Raw genomic sequence first — 16805 nt, forward strand, 5'->3', positions numbered from 1 at the left:
GACTACCTCCAGGATACCCCAGTAGAGCCATTTATTGGACAAGGAGAGAGCACAAGAAACCTTCCCCTGAGAAAAGTTCCAGGGCTAGGAGGGGAAAGCAAGAGCTGGTTATGTCCGCACTGCCCTTCTCCATGATCACCCCCTTACAGACTCCACAGGTCACTGAAGGGCCACTAGAAAGCCAAACCCTGGGGTTTACTTAACCAACTACTAGAGCATTATTGAGAATTTCTCCATCCTGAGGCTTCTGGCATGAGACCTGCTCTTAAGGATGAATGCCATGATCTATCCCACAGTGCCAATCAATAAATAATTATTAGGTCTGTGAGCAAGGGAAATAAAACACAGGCTGTAATCTTCTCAGCAAAATCAGCTATATCTTCATCACCACGTAGTGATACTCTACCCTATTCTGACATCCTGAAGAAAACCTACGGCCCTCATACTGTTTTCACCTCTGAAAATGTTCAGAGTCCAGCCCCAGTCTCCTCAAATCCTACATACCAAATAACTTGCAGGACAACCTGCTGGCACAGTCAGAAATGAATTTCCAACAGTATTATCACAAGTCTCCTGAAAGATATTCCTCACTCAAGAAAAATTCCTACAGTATGGTATTAGCAGCAGTAGCAGCTGCCAGTAATAGAAACATTTATTAAGCACCAGTTGAACGGAGGGTGTGGAGGAAGGGGAGAAGAAAATAATGGAGAAAATTTAGCTCTGAACTGAGGAAAGTTCTTCAAGCATGAAGAGGTCCTTCACTGGCAAAGACAAGGAAACGTTTTAAGTCACCTCCAGGCCTCAAATTTTTTTTTTCTTCTATCACACTGCCCCATCTCTAACCGAACTTTATAAATTCTTTCCTTCAGGAATCAAAGTATAGTCTAAAAACCACTTTACCCAAACTTCAGTCATTTGCACACTATCTTGAGAATGATATCATACTGTAATACTACCTGTACTATTTTCTTTAAATCAACTCATGATCAGCTCACTTTTTTACTTGGCCTCATCCTAAGTAACAATATTTACGAAACCCTGGGTTTGATGTGGTGGTATATATATTTTTTCTAACTCACGTTAAGATACATAAAATAGAGACTGATGCCCCTATAGTCTTTCAGAAGTTCACATACTAATAATACTATTTGACCCAAAAGCTGAATGGATGTTTTGGGACACTTTGTTGACTTTTTTTGTAAGCAAAGTTGTGGTGAAACCCCTACCTCATAAACTCATCCTACTTGATTAGCTTAAACAAGCGTCGCTCATCCTCTTTATCAGATTCAGGAAGCCTTCACGAATTACATGAAAATATGCCTACTCACACCTGTCCTTATTGGACTGGTAACCCAGACCACAAAATTAACACTATCTGATCTGCGGTTCAGTACCATAATTCTTTTTCCATATGTGTCTTGATGCGCTAGTACAAGTGAAAGCTCTTCACAGGCTGGAACTAGCCCCACATAGTTCTCACAGCAACTAATACAATTCTGAAATTCTGAAAATACAGCAGGCACCCAACACTTTATTAGTGGCACAAAATACTTACTCAAGTCTCTTATTTAAAAAAGCATTATATTTTAAATCTTGAGTAAAATTAAACCTATGACACAGAATTTCATTACTTCACCAAAACAACTGAGCTCTCAAATGAACCCAAAACATTAGGACACTTCTTAGGATCTCGGTGACCTCTACACATAGTTGTAAAGCCAATAAGGACAAATTTAAGATGGGTAATATATAATTTTCCTACGCTGAGAGTTTGCTTTTACATTCATGCACATCAACAGAGGTGGGACATCTCGCAGTCTACTATATGCTAGGCAAATATATCCCATTCATCTTTCCAACAGCCCTGTGGCTCAGGTAGAACTGTGCCATGTAAAAGTGGAAGAAAATGAACCCAGGTATCCTGATTCCAAAGCGCCACCCGTTAGAAACATCAACTCCCATTTCTATTTCTTCAAAGACTTAACATTCAAAACTATAAACCCAAATTTCAGATTCTAAGCCAAGGCAAAGAGGCGAATCTATTACATTTACTCAGACATTTTGACAGTGTTAAAATAACCATGATAATAATGATATAGATACAGCAGCTATTTATTAAACATCTACTACATGCCAGTCACTGATCTAAGGGTTTCAGGTACGTTTTCTGATTTAAATCTGAGAATCACCTTATGAGGAAGATTCTATTATAATTTCTATTTTACAGATAAGAAACTTAGGTTAGAGCAGTAATTTTTAACTAATTTGCCTGTGGGCTAACAGCTAATACGAAGTGAAGACAAGATTCAAACCCAAACCTTCCATAATGCAAAATCCATGCTCTTAACCACTACTTATAACACTTAAAAGTCCCATCTAATTAGCCAAAAAGCAAATAAAAACAAACAAAATATATCTTCCTTCCCTCCAACACCCAAAGAGTTTTTAGCATGCCATGGGTTACGTGTTCTATTATATACTTATTATTCATCCCTAGTTATAAATAACTATTAACACATCAAAACTCTCTGCAATGATACAGCTAGACGAAAAAATGACATCCAACAAGAAAGAACAGTTTGGAAATTCTCCAAACAGTCATGCTCCAGTTCTTCAATCATACCCTGTCCTAATTAAGTATACTTGTACACTGGCACAAGCATAGAAACTTGTACCCTGTAGAAACCCTGCACCCTATAAAACTTAATACATGAGTTGTCCATATAACTACAGGATCAATATTGCTAAGATCACCTTTTGGGGGTGGAGTCTCTGGAGCCACCCAGGAGCTGGAGCTGACACACCCCTTCCTCTTTTCCACTTGCCCTTGCAACCAATAAAGGCTGTTGGTACCTCGCAAAAAAAAGTATGTTGCTAAGATCAAAGGAAGGAAAGTAGCTCTTGTTTGCTGAATGGGTGTCAAAAACCGGCTTCCTATTATTTGCTACAAAAACAAGAAAAGTAATTTAGAATAAAAGGTATTAAAGGATATGCTACTGGACTTGGCATAGGAAACAGAATCTGAGTTCAAATGCTAAGAATTCAAACTTCTTTTTAAAAAAGAACCATAATATTTTAGAGGTGAAAAGAACATCAATGACTATCCCTCTCCTCATTAGACACATAAGAAAATTAAGTGAGCACATTTCTACTTGGTGACAAGAAGATTAAGAATCCACGTTCCACGATTTTGGGTAGTGGCAAAAACGTAAAAAAAAAAAAAAAAAAAAAAGAGTTGTTAAGTAGGCTAACATTATAGCTGGGTTTTTCTTCTTCTTCTCTCCAAATCCCCCTAGTACATAGTTGTATATTTTTAGTTGTGGGTCCTTCTAGTTGTGGCATGTGGGACGCCGCCTCAGCGTGGCCTGATGAGCGGTGCCATGTCCCCGCCCAGGATCTGAACCAACAAAACACTGGGCTGCCGAAGCGGAGCGCACGAACTTAACCACTCGGCCATGGGGCCGGCCCCTGTGGGTTTTTTTAACTAAAATATGAATAAGTGCCTGAATGACACATTTAAAAGCTTATAGGAAAACATCTCCATATTTGGAAACAAGGGCAAAAGATAAAGGAGCAAAGTAGGACTTAACTTTACAAAATTTCTTTTAAAAGTTTGAAAATCAATTGCTTTTTACTTCTACTAGCTACCATTAAACATATTTCATCATAAATCCTTCTGAAAAGATAAGTCTTTTGCGTGTCTGGGTTCTCATCCCTTGGATCTCCCCAAAGGCCAGCGAGGCCCGGGCCGCACGGAGTGTGTGCCCTGTCTAAGGGGCCAGCCGGTTGTTGCTTAGCAGGAATGCAAGTCCTATGTTGCCAACGCTTCCAGTTTTTTAAGAAAAGAAAAAAACCCCAAGATCCAGATTTCAATGTGAAATCTACTCATTTTTAGATGTTGGCAACTAAATCAACACACCGTAGAAGGCACTGTCCCTCTGTGGGTGAGCACTCTCCCATGTTAGCTTTATGCTTCCTTCCCTCCCAAACGGAGAAATAAGAGACTGGGACACACACGCACTGTGAAGAGAAGAGTCTCTTTTTATGCTCCACGTAGCTCCATATACATTATGGACATCTTCAGGTCCCCCAAAGAGATTCTGAAAAGGCCGTCTGCCTCGGGGGACAGAGTATGAGGCAGCCTTGCTGCTGTGCTGTGATGGCCTCCTCTTTGCCACACAAGCTCCTGCCAAAACCTGCTCCAGCAGATTGGCACGTACGGCCTGACAGATCACCAGAGACTCGAACCAAGTGAGCAGAACAAACCACAGGGTAGTTATCCTACGTGACTGGCCTGGAATAAAGCTCTGAACTATAGGTGAGTCATAACATAATAAAGGGCTCAATTAGGTTCAGAACAACAGACTAGTGTTTTCCCTGGTCTTAGCAACGAGTGCACTGGAATCTTGAGAGAATATAAGGGTCTAAAGGGCCCTGGCATCTCTGTGTTACCCTCTACTGCAAGATAATTAATCATACTAGAAAATTAAACGCAGGTTGCCAGTCGGGCATTTTCAGGGTCAATAATTCTTAAGTTACTAGGATACCAATTAATGATACCCTAGCACTAGAAGAGTTAACGTCCTGACCCAAAATGGTCGGCTCATTCCCCGAAACGGGATTCATTCAATGGCAAAAATATTTAAAACTGAGAATCCTTTTTCAAGATTAACGGCAATTTTATTCTATGGACCACTTACATTTTTTAAAAACCCAAAATATACTAAAGGAAATCTCATGCCTTATTTAATACGGAGGAAAGCCCTTGCATACACCACAGATACACAAAAATCATTACTTTACAACTTTTCTAGTACATAAAACCACCTGATTAATCTCTAAACTCAATACTGAAAAGCACAGCAATTATGAGGCTGGAACACTACTAAGAATGCCTAATGATCAGATTAGGCTGTTTATTTTCAAATCCACACATAAGAATGCCTCAAATGACCTGGGAAATACTTAGGCTGAAAATGGTAAGTCAAACGATTCCTTTAAAAAACTGTTAAATTTAGTGCCTGCTTCCCACCCAAGTGTCCTAAATAGGAAATTTAGTCCCACCTCAAATTGTTTTTCCCCCATCTGCTCTAACATTTATAAGAGATTGTCTTTCAGACTCAACGGCAAAGTGAATTGGGTAAGAACTCCTCCAGCACAGTGCAGGAAAGTCTCCGTTTTGCCCCAGTCCTCACTTGTGCGTAAATATAAAAGACAAACAAGCGTGTGAGAGAAATGATCCTGCCCTCCAAATGTCTATCCGCTGGAGGAAGACACAGGATGATACCAAGGAGAAGTGCTGAGACAGAGGTCCTGGCACCAGGAGCACAGAGGGGAAAGTCTGCAGTGGGGACAAGGAAGCACCAGCAGGAGAGCCGTAACCCAAACCTGGAGAGACAGGGATGAGGCCTGTCAAGAAAGGCATGGAGATACGTGGACTTTTACCGAAGGATTCGTAAACTAGGATGACTTGATCCAGTTTTCACATAATAAAATCACCCTCTGGTGGACGAGTGTGGCAGACAGTTTGAAGAGAAGGAGAGGCAGGAAAGACAGGTTAGAAAGAAGGAGTAATAGTTCAAGAAAGTGATAAAAATCTGAACCAAAGAAGGGGCAGTGAGGAACAAAGAAAAAGGTTTCAACAGATACTTACAAAGTAATATCCATAGGATTGGGTTGCCAAATGGATAAAGCAGGGGACAGAAAGGAATTGAGACTGGTGACCAGGAGGAAGGAGAAGAAGGTTTTGCGTGTTGAAGAGGTACGGGGGAAGGCGGACGGACTGAAATCCGCTGTAGACAGGTTGAATTTGACGTGCCGGGGCAACATCTATAAGAAAAGCCCAGTAGGCAGCTGGATAGAAGGATCTAGCACTCAGAAAACTTTCTGGAGCTTTAGGCTGGAAAAATCAATTTAGTGATTATCAGTATTTCAGTAGCTGAAACCGTACGTGCAGATGAGACCACCAGGGAAAGAAGGAGAGAAGATGGTCAGGGAAGAGCCCTGGGGAAGGGGCGGGAAGGGCAGCCTCAAAGGAGATGAAGGGACACCCGAAGAGGCAGGAGAAAAACCAGACAAGAAAGGAGGGCAGTGTCCACGGGGATGGTGGCCAACGGAGTCAAAGCCACAGAGAAGTCAAGCAGGCTGGGGTCAAAGCGCTCCTGGACTTCGTCCATCAGGAGTCCACGGGGGAGGGACAGAGGCGCGGTGAAGACACAAGCCAGCCTGCAACGGGTTCAGAGAGTGAACGGGAGGAGAGGAAGCAGCACAGAGTGTTTACCTACTTCTGTCTCCAGAGATCTGGCTGTGAAAGGAACAAGAAGGAAGGAAGGAGAGTAAGACACAGGGGCAAGGAAAGGTTTGTTTTGCCCTTTCAGCTAGGAAAGGCCTGAATGTAATTACAGACCGTTAGGAAGGAGACAAATGATGGCAGAAACGTTTACCACCTTAAAGTATTAATTTATTAATTAATAAGGGTATTAAAACCCTAAAAAGGATGCGCAGGTGGAAGAGCAAGAGGAAGAACACCTCGCTGAGTCATGGCGGGTGGAGAGAAGTGGGGGCCTCCTCTCTAAAGGGCAGAAGCAAAGCTAAAGGCCTCAGAGCAAGCCACATGGCCACTGCAAGCAAAACTGAGTCTGAGTTCTAATCCTCCTCTCCTTTGAATCCTCTGTACCGCCCAACATCTGCATGATTTATCAGGCGCCGACAGGAAGGCAAGGCCGTAAGAACAGAGAACTCAACGCTTTAAATAAATGATTACACAAATGATTTACTCCACAGAAACCATGTTTTTTGGTAGAAAGAGTACCAGAACTGGGAGCCAAGGGGTCTTGGTTTCATGCCTCCATCTTGCCAGTGACCAGCTTTAATCATTAAACTTCTCAGAGATTCAGTTCTATCGCATGGGAAACGGTGATTCTGATTCGTGCCAACTGCCCTGCCTAAGGCACAAGGTTGCTGTGACAATCGAGAGAGAAACAAACAAACAAGTGCTTTGGAAACTTAAAGGCGGTGGAGAAGGCAGTAAAATATTTCCAACTGCATGAGCTTCTGTGAAGTGAAACATTGCACCAGGGATTGCCAGGCTCCAGGAAAGCTGCTCTTCAGGAGCGAGCCTGCGGCCCCTATGCCGGCCACCCATCAGGCAGGGGTGGGAGGTGGGAACCGCTGAGGGCGGTGGTGTCCCCCTCTCGGCAAACCAGTTTTTAAAAGCTCAGTAACCCCTAAGCTAATGCTTTCTTTCCCTACGCTTTTCATTTGTTTAACATTTAAAAGTCAAAAGTTTAGAGCCGTACTCACCCACAACATCTTAACTGGGAATTCCTGGACCCTTTGATCTGATCCCACCTACATTTCTCAAGTATGCTCCAATAAACAAGGTAAGAATATGTTCAGAGTCTTCCTACTTCTCCACCTTTGCTAATTCCTCATTTTGCTAACCCTCTAAATCCTACCTTTTTCCTTAAACCCCAGTTCAAATTTTAGCTCTAATCACTCCTAGCACCACCAATTGAGCTCTTATTATGTCCAAGCACTGTTCAAAACACTTCATATGGACTACCTCAATGGAGCAGCCCACTGTACAGATGAATAAACTGACAACACAGCCAGGTCAATTCCTTGCCCAAGGTCTCACAGAATTGTAACACCATGATGTACTGTCTGCCATGAAGCCAAAATAATTTCTCCTTTTCATTAATGACTGGTTCTTGGATAAATTACACAACAAACAACTAGAGAACTTCAAAAACTGGCTCCATTTTTGCCATGCAGGCTTATCTCCCCACTGCTCCCCTCGGCATCTACTGAACATCCTTTAACCATAAATCCAGCAACTCCTACTAGACTTCCCACCATGTCTTGCCTCCATGTCTCTTCCCTCCCTAAGCCTCTCATCAATACCCAAAGTACTTCAAAAGTCAACTCTAAAAAAACCAGTACAGCTTCCTCTTTTGAAAGGCAACATAATGTAGGTGTCTAGTTAAGGGTGTGGACTCGAACCAGACTACTTTGATCTGGATTAAGGTCTGGGTAAACCTGGACAAATGAATCTCTCTGTACCTCTCTAAGTCTCTCAGAAAATAGCAATAATAATAGGGCCCACTGCATGACAGAGTTGTAAGAATTAATGAGTTAATACACATAGAGTATTTAGAACAGCTCCCACCATAAAGTGAACAAGAGAACAGTAGGAGCATTATATGACAATAATAGCTCCACATCACTTTTTTTATACTGATCACACTGTATTTGTCACACTTTCTCTGCCATTAGCTCCTGGTGTATATAGTGGATGTTCAAATATTGTTGACTGAAAAGGCAGAAACCCAGAATGTAAAAATGTGAATCCTTCTACAACCAAATTGTTTCTGACAGGAAAGATTTAACATTTTGTAAGAATGTCCAGATTACTTGGTAATAGGAAAAAATTTTTCACATGTTAACATGTTCTCAAGCACAAAAAAATGTTGGAAGTAACATAAGAAACTCTGATTACAGAATAAAATTCTGTAAAGGAATAGGAGAATCCATAATGCCCAAGTTTCTAAGAACGACTGCAAGAAATGTGAACAACAGAGAATGCTTTCTTAATTCATGCAGTTCAATTCAAAGCTTCAAACTCTTGTGCAATATGAACTATTTGTAAATTGGAACAAAAAAACCTGAGGTGATTTATCTAAGGGACAGAGCTAGAAACAGGACCTCTAATTACTTAAATAATGAGGCCCCTAGATTAAAACATTAAACCTCAAAACCCTTCAGCCAGAGGGATTAAGGAGATTAGAATGGGCTTGACAAATTACCACAGGGTTAGGAAAAAAAGATGCAGAAAGAAAGTAGGCCAAGCTTAAATAGGGAAGAAACGAAGTTCAAGAGAAAACTAACGGTGTGTGTGGATCCTGAACCTCGGCGGGCGGGTGGGGGTGGCGAGCCCAGCGATTTCAACATTAAAGAAAGGAACAATATCAATGTAAAAATAGCTGCTTATAAAGCTCTTGGAAAACATGAACGTTCCAAGTTAACCCTGGAAAATAACGATTTTCAAATAGATCTCGGCAATTAGAGAAGGGAAATACAAGGCCAAAAAATAAACTTGCTATGATAACATGATTCAGGATCCTCTTAAAAGGAATTCTGTTTAAACATCTCATGAGCATTGGTCACCTCCACCAAAACAGCCCAAATCAAAACTGCTAACTCAGTCATCGACAGGACTCCCCTTGGAATATCTGGTTTTCCGTCCCTGAAGAGTATCAGTTGGCTCAAAATAAAACACAATTAATCTAGAGAAGAGCTGAAGTGACTCGGGTGGCGACGTGAGAGCCTGGGAGAGCGCACAGCCTGGAAAGATTCTAAAGAGTCCAATGTCTACGTCTTGGCAAAGGCACAGCATGAGGGACCCAGGGGGGATCCAATAACTCTCCACAAACATCTCAAGTGTGAAAACAACGAAGAGGAACAGGAATTTCTTATCCTGGTACCAAATGTACTCCTGGCATTTTGAGAGGAATAGAAACTAAAACGTACAAAGAAAACAACTGCAATTAATCCCATCCAAAAAGATTTTCAAGATTCGACTGTAAGCTTTCCTTTCTTGGGCTGTTATAGGCAATTCTATTCTTTGCACTAACTCATTTCTAGCAATTTTAGAGCTTTTCAAAATATTTTGCCTTTATTATTTAAAATGTTTCCTTCAGAGTTTGAAGTGTTTCTTCAAACTCAAAAAATTGCCAGAATCAGGAAATTAAAGGTGGCAGCTTCTACCGAGCTCTAGTTGGTAAAACTGAAAATGTGATTTTTTCACCAGAATTCTCCAGTTTGTAAATATTCGCTCAAAGGAAAAGAAAAAGAAAACACATAATACAGGCAAAACAAAATTGTGTGCAGGCCCCATCTAGCCCTCAGCCTGGCTGTCTGCAGCTTCTGCTCTAAAATCTGTCAGTCACTTGCTACTACTTTTTAACTTCCATATTTAGACATTTTAGGGTCTAAAATGCAGCCAGCCTCTAAACAGATACAGGTTACCAACCATTCACTATTTCTCGCGGAATGGAAGCACCCTGCTCCAGACCCCCAACATCACCAGGGAATTGTGTACACAGACAACCTTCTTGCTTTGCTATCATTTGCCTAACAAACACTTAAGTCATATAGGTCTGCCCACGGTGACTGAGCACCAGCTCATGGAAACTAAATTTAAACTGTCAATCAAAGAATTACTGTAATAAAACATTTTTAGAAAACCAAGGAAAGCTGGAAAGTATCAGAATCTTACTTTCCCCACAAGCTTGAGAGTGTTGGGGGCACAAGAAAGGAAAAGATGCACAGTGGAGAAAGAGCAGAGTGTAGTCTGGGGGGCCCCACTCCTGGGTTTCTTCCTCAGACTACTACTTCTCATGTCCTACTAGGACAAAAAGCTCCATCAATCCAGAATGATCCTCTTGCCTGAGGCCCACATGAGAAACTCCTCAACCACTGGGAAGGGGTCCTCCTTCCCTCACTCCCCGTGGCCTGTTATCAGCTCTTCTGGAACAGTCTTCATCTCCAGGCTCTAGAACAAACCTCATGAGAATCACAGACACAGATTCTTGAGCCGACCTGTACACCTGCCCAATCAGTCTCGTAGGGTGGGGCCCAGGAATTTTTATTTTTAACAATTTGTATCTTTAACGAGCTTTCCCAAGGAATTCGCATGTGCAGCCAAGATTCAGAATGAACGCAAAAGTTCCCTTTGCTCTACAGTGCTGGGCTCATAACCCAAGAGGACTTGTTGTAATGGTCTCTGTATATCATGTAGCATAAGTCATTGGCACATACTGTTCCCTCTGCCTGGAATATTGATGCTGCTTAACCCCCAACACATCTGCTACGGTCTGAATGATTACGTGCCCCCAAAATTCATGCTGAAATCCTAACCCCCAAAGGTGATGACAGTAAGAGATGGGGCCTTTGGGAGATGCTTAAGTCATGAGGGTAGAGCCCTCGTGAATGGGATCAGTGCCTTATTAAAGAAGCTCCAGAGAGACTCCCAGCCCCTTCCACGATGTGAGGACACAGCAAGATGCCACCTGGGAACCAGAAAGAGGGTTCTCACAAGAATGTGACCATGCTGGTGCCTTCTCTTGGACTTCCAGCCTCCAGAACTGTGAGAAATACATTTCCGTTGGTTATAAGCTAGGCAGTCTGTGGTGTTTTGTTAGAGCAGCCTGAACGGAATAAGACAACGCCTCATTTTCGTCACTGCTACTCACGGTTCAGGTCTCACTCAAATGGCACTTCTTCAGAGAATCCTCCTCCGAGCTTACTCATTCTAAGTCACAATCGCTCTTTATGGATCCTATAATTGTTCATAGATTTCTTTATAGCACTTGCCAAAGTTCTTACACATTAATCTGAGTGGTTATTTGAATAATATCAGTTTCCAACAAGACAGTTAAGGTCCAAGAGGACCAGAATCATCTGATTTTTGCCCACCATTGAAACCCTATCCCCAGCATGAGACCTGGCACACAGAAGATGCTCAAGATATTTTAGTTAAAATATCTTTTAGTTGCCGAAGTGATGATGTGTATGGGAGAGAGTGAGCTTCTTATTCTTAACTGTATGTTGTGTGCTGCATCAGCAGGAGACACACCACTGACGCACTGAAAGCTAGCTGCCTGAAGGGTGAGATCATTTCCTAATAGGGAAGCTCCTCTTTTCATGGTTTAAGAGAATGAGAGGTAAATCACAGAAGTAGGAAAGATTGTTTGCATATATGAATGCTAAGTGAATAACTATCACACAGTTTCCCCCAGTGGATTAATTCACACTGTTAGGCTGGTAGTTTATTGAACATGGAAGGCTCAATTTAAGAGTTACCATGAATCAAAGAGGTCCAACAATGAATTCACAGCTGCAGGTGACACCTCGGTCTTGGAACTTAGGTGGAAGCATTTGGTAACAGAAAACATTCCTAAACGGTGTCACGAGAGGCCACAAGGAAAAGAGCAACGCTCTGCAGAAATCAGAGACCATCAGGACTCAAAGCCAGATCTATCCAGAGCAGAATGGAGTGGGACCATATAAGGAGATAGTAGTAGCAGCAAATGAAATTGATAATAAATTCTGCTTGCTTCCAGTGAGTTATCTGGGATGTAAATTAGGATAATTGTACCATTTGCATGTATACTTCAAACCCTAGATGAAGAAACAGAAACCTGTACTTTCCACTGATCTATACACAGATTTTCAAGTTTCCAAGATGATCTTCAGTTTTTGCTTCTGAAGGCTCAGCAGGTCCTCATTTCTTTCCCCCACCGCCTCTTGCCACAGGTAAAGCTGAGCCAGGAAGCGCCCGATTCAGGGCCCTCTCAGGTACATCTGACTCACCCCAAAGCTTTAAATACCTACTATATGCAAACACATCCCAAATTTGTTATTTCCAGTCTTAACATTTTCTCTGACCTGGTCTGCTATTTATGAGTTCAAGTTGTTGTACCCACTTGGATATATAATGGCATCTCAAACTTAAGATGCGATCTATCCAGAGCTGTTGGTTTTCCCTCCAAACCTGTATCACCCAGGTCAACTCCGTCTTAGGAGCTGGTATCATCCCACCATCCCTACCTTTCAAGCAGAAAAACCTATGAGCCTTCCTTGCTGCCTCACCTCCCCTCCCCTCAGGCCCACTCCCACCCCCAATCAATCCCAAGGCCCTATCAGTTCCCCGCCAAACAGATCTAGAATTTGTCCATTCTGACTACACCCACTGCTACTATCCTGCGCCAGGCTGGCATCATTCCTCACCCCCGAACTGGTCTCCCTGCTTCTACCCTTACCCCTCCAAGCCATCCGCTACTCAGCAGCCAGAATGATCCTTTTCAAAAAAGGAAATAGATCGATCACTCCCCTACTTGAAATCCTCCAATGGTCTTCATTCAGAAGAACAAGCCAAAATACACAGATCACAGACCTGGAAGTTCCAGCTCTGGCTCTGCTATTAACTATACATTTCAGCAAACTGAAGTGACTTCAGCCTTCTAGGCCTTATTTGCAAAATGAGACAGCTGTATATTTAGCTTTAAAATTCTAATTGTCTAAATCCAGTATACAGTTTGATATACCCATCTTGGCTTACTCCATTTCTCTCTTTCAGTAAAATGCCTGTTTTCATAAATCGCATATCTAAGCACCCTCACTCCCCACCTGGGGTCCATGTTCATGAACACTCACACAGAGAGGCCACGGTTTCTCACTTTCATTCCTTACCTTTAGGCAGAAGAGAGGGATCTAAAGGACTCTCAACCTTCCATTTGGGCAGGCCCATCTCTGGACCACTCAACAGCTGGAAGGCGTGCACACGAGATTGCCGAGTCCTGGCTGTGGCCTGAGTGGGTCATTTCAAGCTACTATACATCTCCTAGTTGACACAAAACTAAAACTGACACGCCCAGAGAAAACCGAGTGCAGATTTTTGTGGTTCAGGCCTCTGTTTTGTCAGAATATTGAACTTCTGATAATTTTTTCCTCTAGAATTTTAGGAAAGACTAAGCTTTAACTGTGAAAATGACTCATCCCAGAAAAGAATATCATTTTTTAGGAAAACCAACTAAAATATACAAACCAAGTATTTCCCATGAAGTGAGAGGACAGAAAGTAGTATAAGGAATCCACACTCATGTGGCTTGAGGATGAAAGCAGAGCAAACAGACAAGACGCCTTTCCCATTTTGGCTCATTTTTTAAAATACTGTTTCATGGAAGCAGTGGGGAAGGGGGAGCAATGAAACAAACCACAAAACCCTCACACTCAGAAAGGCAGAAAACCTCCTGACTTGCCTTAGGCCAAATTAAGCAAATAAAGGAAAACCACTGAGCTACCCCCATCCCCTTTCCTGAAGCTCTACCAACAGCCAACCTCCTCTTCTTCCCCTCATTCTCTGTCCTCTGCCCCAGCTCCACAATTAGCCCAGGATATTGCTAACGTTCTGCTTCTACATTCCGTTTACCTACTCTGGGTAACTCTGCTTTTTCTGTCCCTCATCTCTATACTTTCCTTAGATTCCCCAGAATATTAAGATTTGAGGGGGTTTTTTGGTGAGGAAGATTGGCCCTGAGCTAACATCTGTACCAATCTTCCTCTATTTTGTACGTGGGATGCCTGCCACAGCATGGCTTGATGAGGGGTGTGTAGACCTGGGATCCAAATCTGTGAACCCTGGGCCGCCGAAGTGGAGCACACGAACTTAACCTGTACGCCAAAAGCCTGGCCCCAAGAATTGAGATTTTTTTTTTTTAAATGTCCATTTTATTGCATGTGTGAACAGAAAATTAACGGTAAGTCTGTAAAACGTGAGATCTTAGTTAAAAGAGCTAAAGCAAATCCAAAACTTAGCCAGCGAGCACCAGTATCCTTGCTTCCCAGATTTACCCCCTTCATTCCAAGCTCTCGGATCCTAACTCCCCCTCTCACACAGGTCGCCCTGACGCCAGTTTCATCCTCCCACTCCCAAGGGCCATGTAACAGTGCTCCGTTTGAAAGATACATTAAATCTGAGGAGCTTTAAGACCTTGAAGAAATCTCCACTCAGCTTATCTTCTTTTCACCAAGAAGGCAAAAAGTTAGCCAGGATCCTCTCTCCTCAAAGGTCTGAATCTACACAGACTTGCTGTCCTAAGTCTGACACTTGCAACTTGCCCTGAGCGGACACTTTGCACTCCCCCGTTCTCTAACTGTTTCACTCGTGGGGGCTGATCTCCACCCCACACTGCCATCTCTTCTGGGGCAGGACCAACACTTCTTTGGCATCCCACCCTGCTCTTAAGCATACGGTTGGGCATTTGGTAGACAACGCAAATATTTGCTAATTTGTCTGAATATTGTTTTACAGCAATTTTTAGTTGCTTAGTTTTATTCTTTAAAGAATGTTAAATTTTCCCCTTATCCGTTTTTTTAAACTAGGAAAACAGAGCAGACCCTATGTGATGGGTAAAGCAAAGCAGATCCCATTTCAGTTCTTTACTGGCTTAATTACAAGGCAGGCTGACTGACCATTTTGAGGAGGAGGATCTCACTGTATTCTTTTCTGCCTTCATTCTGCTCCCTACCCCTACCTCCCACCACAGCTCAAAATGTTCAATCAATGGCTCATTGCAGTGAATCTTCATAACTTGGGGTTGAAGGTAAGAGCTCTGCCATCTTGGTCATCTCTACCATTTGCTTTACTCATGCTTCCTCATTTTTCCTCAGCCTCCAAACAAGTCGTACTCTACAGACGTTCAGAGACACTCAAGCTCAAGAGCTGACGGTGGACAGAACCCTAACCTCTTCTAAACCAAAAGCTGACACCACAAAGGAACAGATCTTCCTCCTTTAAGATAAGGGATCCTCAGTCTGTTTCCAGCAAAGGATCCTGGAGTCCTTTTTTTTTTTTTTTTTAAAAATCTTAAGGAATTCTACCTTCTAGCACCACATAAGACTGATATCTGGGTGCACACCAGTCTTTGAGCAATGGATACGCAGATTAGAACATTTATATGATAGATGTAACTAAACCACACACTTTACCTTAACAGATAAGCTTTAAAAATGCATCTCAAACATTTCACTTTGCACCACTACTCTGAATTTTGGAGTAACTGGTGCTAATTTAGAATTTCAGTGACAGGATATGTGCTCTGATTCTCCTCATTCAATACAATGCTGCCATTTATCAAAGGAGCAGAAAAAGGAATTTTTCCTTTGTTCAAAAAGATACAGCAGGGGCCGGCTGGAGTTCACAGGTTAGGATCCTGGGCACAGACCCAGCACCACTCATCAAGCCATGCTGTGGTGGCGTCCCACAAAGAGGAACCGGAATGACCTACAACCAGGATATACAACTATGTACTGGGGCTTTGGGGAGAAAAAAAAAAGGAAAAGAACGAAGAGAGGAAAAAAAGAAGAGGAAGACTGGCAACAGGTGTTAGCTCAGGGCCAATCTTCCTCACCAAAAAAAAAAGAAAAAGAAAAAAGTGAAAACAAGAGGTCAAAAAGTTGAAGGCAAAGTATTAATTTTTAAAGGTTTGTTTCCTGTAAATTGAAAAAAACTTTGAAACTAAAGTTTTGTTCTTTTTTATTTACTACCTAAAAAAGAAGAGTTGGGGGGGCCACCCTAGTGGCACAGTGGTTAAGTTCACATGTTCTGCTCTGGTGGCCCAGGGTTCACCAGTTCAGATCCTGGATGCAGACCTACACACCACTTCTCAAGCCATGCTGTGCCAGGTGTCCCACATATGAAGTAGAGGATGATGGGCATGGATGTTAGCTCAGGGCCAGTCTTCCTCACCAAAAAGAGGAGGATTGGCAACAGGTGTTAGCTCAGGGCTAATCTTCCTCAAAAGTAAATAAATAAATAAAAATATAAATATAAAAAACAACATGGGGCTGGCCCACTGGCCGAGTGGTTGGGTTCATGCACTCCACTTCAGCTGCCCAGGGTCTCACAGGTTCAGATCCTGGGCACAGACATGGCACCACTCATCAGGCCATGCTGAGGCAGCGTCCCACATAGCACAACCAGAGGCACTCACAACTAGAATATACAATTATGTACTGGGGGACTTTGGGGAGAAGAAAAAAATAATTTAAAATTTTTTTAAATAAAAATAAATTAAATAAATAAAAAAGAAGAGTGAGGATATGGTGACATCTCCCTTGAGAGTGAGTCAAAAACATAATATAGAATGTTATTCACCTATGGCTTTTTCAAGTAACCAAAGCACTGTATTTTTTATTTATTAATTTTTTTTTGGTGAGGAAGATTGGCCCTGAGCTGACAT

General features: G+C 42.3%; 1 protein-coding gene across 7 annotated transcripts in view; it reads right to left on the reverse strand.

The window, feature by feature from the left end:
* AFF1 (ALF transcription elongation factor 1) overlaps positions 1 to 16805 on the reverse strand; it is a 176845-nt gene that overhangs the window by 68825 nt on the left and 91215 nt on the right. The window lies entirely within an intron of this gene.

The sequence above is a fragment of the Equus przewalskii genome, chromosome 3 (genome assembly GCF_037783145.1).
Source record: "Equus przewalskii isolate Varuska chromosome 3, EquPr2, whole genome shotgun sequence".
Classification (NCBI taxonomy): Eukaryota; Metazoa; Chordata; class Mammalia; order Perissodactyla; family Equidae; genus Equus; species Equus przewalskii.